At 39.9% G+C, this 6,803-nt stretch overlaps 1 pseudogene; it reads left to right on the forward strand.

The window, feature by feature from the left end:
• The first annotated feature begins 4 nt into the window (after positions 1–4).
• On the forward strand, positions 5–5,051 carry LOC118997216 (adhesion G protein-coupled receptor E2-like; annotated as a pseudogene).
• The last annotated feature ends 1,752 nt before the right edge of the window (positions 5,052–6,803 follow it).

Below are 6,803 nucleotides of genomic sequence, written 5' to 3' on the forward strand. Positions count from 1 at the left end.
GAATGGTCTAAACACCACTGTCTGTGAAGGTTTATGGTCCTGACACACACACACGGACATGTGTGTGCACACACATACATGCATTTAAACAGCATTTGTGCATGTATGCACACATGTGCATGCCCACAAGATGCACATGCACACACATACCAATGGTGATCCTGCTTCTTTTCCTTGCAGAAGCCCCCTTTTCCTCTTGGACACCACCTTCTGGAGTCAAGAGTCAGGTGAGTGAAGACTCAGCAGAAGACCAGGAAGGAGAGATCCTTGTCAACACCATCCTGTGTCTCTGTCCTCTCCTCAAGTTTCCTCTTCAGGAACTCTGACCAATCCCCATGTTCATTCAGTCTCCCCAGAGCCTCGCCCACTTCTTTGACAAAATTGAGCACTTATCTCAAGACTTCAAGCCAGCCTTGGCTGAGAACACCATCCAGGTAAAGTCAGAACCAAGAAAGAGGCAAGATATGGAAATCCCATAGAGACCCAGATTGCTTTAGTAGCAGTGCAGCCAAATGCCCATATAGTAGACACTGCAACTGGCCTCTCACCCATAGTGGGGAGAAGGCTGGGGCACTCAGGTATCTAGAAGCACTTTTAAAAACACCCAGGTGCACTAACTTATGGTTCTTTCCCTGTTGCTGGCTTTGGACTTTGGGTTTATGTCATCCTTGGAATTCCTGACCCCACTTGACCTCTGTGTGGCTATGATCTAAGCAGTAAAGGCCATCAGAGGAATCTAATTCAGTCCCACTGTTATTCTCCAAATAGATGGTTTCTAGGGTATGTTCTTTGGGGCTAAATAATCAGGGTCTTCATGAAGCCCCTTTGGTATGTTGCCTACTGTCTTGTGTCCCCATTGCTCCAGAACCTCGTGCAGGATGTGGGTGAGCTGCTGGAGACCCCTGGGGACCTGGAGACCCTTCCCCACTCAGAGCAGCGCTGTGTAGCCACTAACCTGCTCAGTGGCCTGGAGGTTGTTCTGAGAGGGCTGAGCAAGGATCTATCCAATGGGCCATTGACTCTGCATGCTCCTGCAGGCAAAGGTAAGCACCTGGGTCTACCTCAGATTCCTGCCTCACCTGTTCACCATCTAATTCCTCCTTCTCCCTAGATATTGCTCCATTGGAACAAAGTGACCACACTCACCTCTCGGGGTTTTACTTAAAATAAAAATATTACTCATGTAAGAGAATAAAGCCCTTTGAAACTAATTTCTTCATTTGTTTCAAGCACAAAACTTAAATTAAAAAAAATGAGAAGCAAAACTAAATACAAGCAAACATCAATGATCAGTATATCACTATATTACTTAAATAATTATAACAAAATACCTGTAATTATATTAATAAAAATAAGGTGTTTGAAAATAGACACTTCCCCAAAGAGAGGACATACAGAGGGCCAGAGACATATGAAAGGATGCTCAGCATCACTAGCCATCAGAGAGATGAAAATTAAAACCACAGTGAGATACCACTTCACACCAGTCAGAATGGTCACCATAAACAAACCAATGAACAAGTGCTGGTGAGGTTGTGGAGAAAATGAAGCCCTAGTCCACTGTTGGTGGAAATGCAGACTGGTGCAGCCAATGTGGAGAACAGTATGGAATTTTCTCAGGAAACTAAAAGTGGAACTGCCTTTTGACCCGGCAGTGCCACTGCTGGGATTATACCCTAGGAGCCCTGAAACACCAATCCAAAAGAACCTATGCATCCTAATATTCATAGCAGCACAATTTGCAATAGCCAAGTGCTGGAAGCAACCTGAATTCCCACCAGTAAATAAGTGGATCAAAAAACTATGGTACATTTACACAGTGGAATACTACACAGCAGAAAGAAAGAAGGAACTCCTACTCTTCATGACAGCATGGAGGGAACCAGGGAGCATTATGCTAAGTGAAATAAGCAAGGCAGTGAAATACAAATACCATATGATCTCACCTTCGAGTGGAACCTAATCAACAAAACAAACAAGTAAGCAAAATATAACCAGAAACATTAAAATAAAGAACAAAATTACAGGAACCAGAGGAGAGGGGAAAGAGGGAAAATGGGGAAAAATGGGGGAAGGTATATCAAGAAACATGTATAAAGGACACATGGGCAAAGCCAAAGAGGGTAAATTTAGGGGTGGGAGGTAGGGATGGGTGGGGTGGGGGTTGTGGTGGGGTGAAATGGATACAACTGTACTTGAACAATAATTAAAAACATAAACACTGCTTGCAAATGAAGAAAATGCAATTAATCTTGAAATGTTGAAAATTACATAATATTTTATCTGCTTTAAGTACAATCTTGAATAACATTACATCAATGATTTTATTGTGGAAACATGTCATTTTTGTATAATTTTCTCAGCTCTTTCAACACCTATACTGCCCCGGAAGATGGCAAGAGAGGATTAAACACTGGTCACAAATATTTCCCTCTGACTCTTTCATCTTCAAACAATCTTGGTCATTGCAATCATTTTATTAATGGTTCCATTTGTATTTCAAAGAAAGCATTTCCAGACTTTTTTAAAACTTCACCATATGTAGGTGGCAGTTATCAAACACACTTAACCTTGATCAGGTGTTTTTTTAAGAATGTTTTTAGGCTACAATTTACACACCACAAACACACCCCTTAAAGTGGGTTTATTGTTTATTAACAATAAAGTCAATGGTTTTAACATACTCACAAAGTTGTGCACCATCACCACGAAACAATTATGAAACATTTTCATCACTTCAAACAGAAATCCTGTACCCACTAGCAGATACTCCCATTCCTGGAACCCTGATTCCGTGGCAACCACTAATCAGCTTCCTATCTCCACAGATTTATCTACTCTGGCCATCTCATATAAATGGGATTATATATAATATGTGGTTTCATGCAATTGGCTTCTTTCACTCAGCATGATGTTTTTGAAGTTCACTCATGTTGTAGCACATATCAATACTTCATTTCTTTTTATCAATGCATAGTATGCTATTATGTGGTTATACACATTTTATTTAGCCATTTTATGAACATTTGGGTTGTTTCTGCTTTTTGGCACTTATGAATTAGCATTCATGAACAAGTATTTGAGTGGATGTGTGTTTTCATTTCGTTTGGTTACATAACTAGGAGTGGAATTGTTGAGGCATATGGCAACTCTATATTTATCATTTTAAGAATTGCTACTGTTTTCCGAAGTAGCTGCACCATTTATATTCCCACCAGTAGTGTATGAGGGTTTCAATTTTGGCACATTTTGCCAACATTTGCTATTTTTTGAGCTTTTGATTGTAGCTATTCTACTAAGTATGAAGTGACATCTCAATGGGGTTTTAATTTTATTTACCTAATAACTAATGATGTTAAATATCTTTCTATATCTTCTTTGGATAATTGTTTATTCAATCTTTTACCTAGTTTTAAAGTGGATTATTTGTCTTATTACTGAGTTGTAAGAACTCTATTCAGGGTAGGCAAAAGTAAGTTTACAGTAGTGAGTACATAAAACAAAGTTTATTCTTGTATTATTATATATTAATTATTTTATTTATTATTATTATTACTAATCTACTTTTGCCCACTCCTGTATATCCTGGGTACTAGACCTTTGTCAGACTTTGAGTTGCAAATACGTACATCAAATTTAAGAATAATGTTATATGCATTTAAATTTTTTAAATCTTTGAACTAGAGTTAGAATTTGTCATTGCAACAGAAATCTTATCTTGTTTGAGAGCATTTTCTTCCTTTTTTAAGATGCATTACACAGTTTTAGTAGCGTGTTTTCTAAATAAGTGCAATTTTTGGAGACACTGGTTTTAAGCTTGTAAAAATGCTAAAATAACAGTCTTATACCAGCCATACTACTCTTCTTTTATTACTTAAATTTCATGTCATTTACCAACACACTGAAAAAGCCAGTCCCGGGAATACAAGACAGAAAACTGTATTTGAACAAGAATTAAATTTTTAAAAAACCCTTATATACCACTTTAAAAAAAAAGAAAAGAAAAAGCCAGTCCTTCTTCTTACTTGCAAGAAGTAACCTGACTTCTTCCATCTCTCATGCCATCGCCACTACTTACAGAACTGTCTACGGTGGTGCAGGAGGAGCAAGAAGTGGGAGCCATCACCTTGAGACAGAGCCAGGCAAAGATGAAGTTGGACTGGGATGTGGTACAGAAATCCAGTGACTTGGGTAATGACTGAGATGGGGAAGGGAAGGCCACTGAGACCTTGCCATGGGGCAAGACAGCCAGCATGGGACACAGAATTATTAAACATTAAAAAATAAAATGTAGGGTTCATAAGCCCACCAGGGAGAGTTCATATGAGTGGAAGTCACCTGGTGGGCACCCTAAAATGTCAGTCTTGGCCTCATTCTGCAGGTCCTTCTGTGGCGGGCCTTATCTCTACTCCAGGAATGGGCAAGCTGCTGGTTGAGGCCTCTCTGGTCCTGGAGACACACAAAGGGTTGCTGCAGGGGGTTCCCCCACCCCCGTCCTGGTCTCAGATTTCAACTCCGCCTTTCTGAGCAACAAAGACACCCAGGACCTCAGCTTCCCAGTCACTTCCATCTTCTCCCACCATGTGAGTCCTGGTGGGACTGAGCTGCAGGTGTAGGAGGAGCCTGAATCCTGGACACAGTCCTGCTTCTCAGCTCAGGCTAGGGATTCAAGTGGCCTCCCCCACAGGTGCATCATCTCCCCAGGAAAGTCAGCCTTTCCAGGGTCATCTTTGAGTCAGCATCTCTGAGCATAGGAACCATAAACCAGCTCACACCTGTGCCCTATTCCTACAGCCAATGATCCCTGGACCCAGGAAGGAGGTGTTACATGTCTTCTGGGATCATGGTCAGATGGATGTGGTCGCTGGGCCACCAAAGGCTGCAGGATGGTGAACACCAGAAACACCAGAACCACCTGCCTGTGCACCCACCTCAGCAGCTTGTCTGTCCTCATGGCCCAGTACGACATGCAGGTGAGAACCCTAAAAGCCAGGAGATACAGATACTTGGAACTGAAAAGACCTGAAAGAGAACCCATCAGAGGGCAGCCAGTGAGAACAGCTGCATCAAGGGCCAAACTATTCTCTATTGACCACGTGATACAGTTACTTTCTCTGGGTGATCAGCAGGAATTGAGATTCACCCATGTGACATAAGGTAATGAAGATCCACATGGAGATGAGGATGAAAACTCTTTTAGCTAAATGGTCAAGCTGCATGGGCATTCGGAAAAATTCATTCACACACCCCCCAAAAAATGTGTTTCTTCCTTCTGCTTTGCTATAGAATAAGAATACATTGTTCAAATTTTCTAATTTAAATTTTTTTTATTTTTATCATTAACTTAAAATTTTGTAGATATAAAAATATTAAAAACTCTAAAGTAACAGAAGGGATAACATTAAAGTCTTTTCCCCACCCATGCTCCTCAGTGATCAGAGTCCTTCTTAGAATAAATCTCAGTTTCTTCTGAGCTCTCTTAGAGATATTTTATGTATAAATAAGCACATACACATAATGTATAGTTTTGTTTTCACTCACACCCTTCATACTGTATTCACTCATGCATTTTTTTAAATCCAGAGACAGAAATACCAACGTGAGAGAGAAATGATCAGTTGCCTCCCATATGTACCCTGACCGGGGATTGAACCTGCAACTTTTTGGTATATGGGACAATGCTCCAACTGACTGGGCCACCCAGCCATGGTTGCATCATTCTCACTTAAAGTATTTTAGAGATTTTAAACCAGTATATAATAAACTTTCTCATTCATTTTTACATCTATATAACTTTTCATTCCATGGACATTGTACACTTTAACAAGTCCCTAATGATAACCATTTTTTTAAATATTTTGCTTCTATGATACAGTAACATGGCAGGATTGAATTTGTAGTCATAATTCTGATAGATATTGCCACATTTCAACACATTTCTGAAGCTCCCAGTAAATAACTTTAAATTTTTTTCCTTGCAGACAGAATTATTAATTTATTTATATTTTAAGTATTTTTTACTGATTATGCTATAACAGTTTTCTCATTTTTCCCTCTGTATCCTCCCTCCGCCCTGCACCTCCCACCCTCCAGCATTCCTCCTCCTTAGTTCATATCCATGGGTTGTACATAGAAGTTCTTTGAGTGTTTCCTGTACCATTTTTATCTCTCCCCATCTATTTTATGCCTACTAATTATGCTTCTTCTTCCCTGTACATTTTTCTCCCTATTCCTCCCTTCCTCCTCCCCACTGAAATCCCTCCATGTGATATCCATTTCTCTGATTCTGTTCCTGTTCTAGTTGTTTTTCTTCTCATTTAGGTTCATTTGTTGATAGTTGTGTTTGTTCCCATTTTATTGTTTATATTTTCTATCACATTTTTCTTAGATAAGTCCCTTTAACATTTCATATAATAAGGGCTTGGTGATGATGAGCTCCTTTAACCTGACCTTATCTGGGAAGCACCTTATCTGTCCATCCATTACTAAATGAAAGCTTTGCTGGATAGAGCAATCTTGGATGTAGGTCCTTGCTTTTCATGGCTTGGAATACTTCTTTCCAGCCCCTTCTTGCCTGCAAGGTTTCTTTTGAGAAATCAACTGACAGTCTGATGGGAGGAATCTTTGTTGGTAACACTCTCCTTTTTTCTTGCTGCTTTTAAGATTCTCTTCTTATCTTTAATCTTGGCTAATGTAATTATGATGTGCCTTGGTGTGTTCCTTTTGGGGTCCAACTTCTTTGGGACTCTCTGATCTTCCTGGACTTCATGGAAGTGTATTTTTTTTTTTTACCAAATTGGGGG

Source organism: Sturnira hondurensis, unplaced genomic scaffold, assembly GCF_014824575.4.
Source record: "Sturnira hondurensis isolate 20B ecotype Veracruz unplaced genomic scaffold, ASM1482457v3 Scaffold0012724, whole genome shotgun sequence".
Taxonomy (NCBI): Eukaryota; Metazoa; Chordata; class Mammalia; order Chiroptera; family Phyllostomidae; genus Sturnira; species Sturnira hondurensis.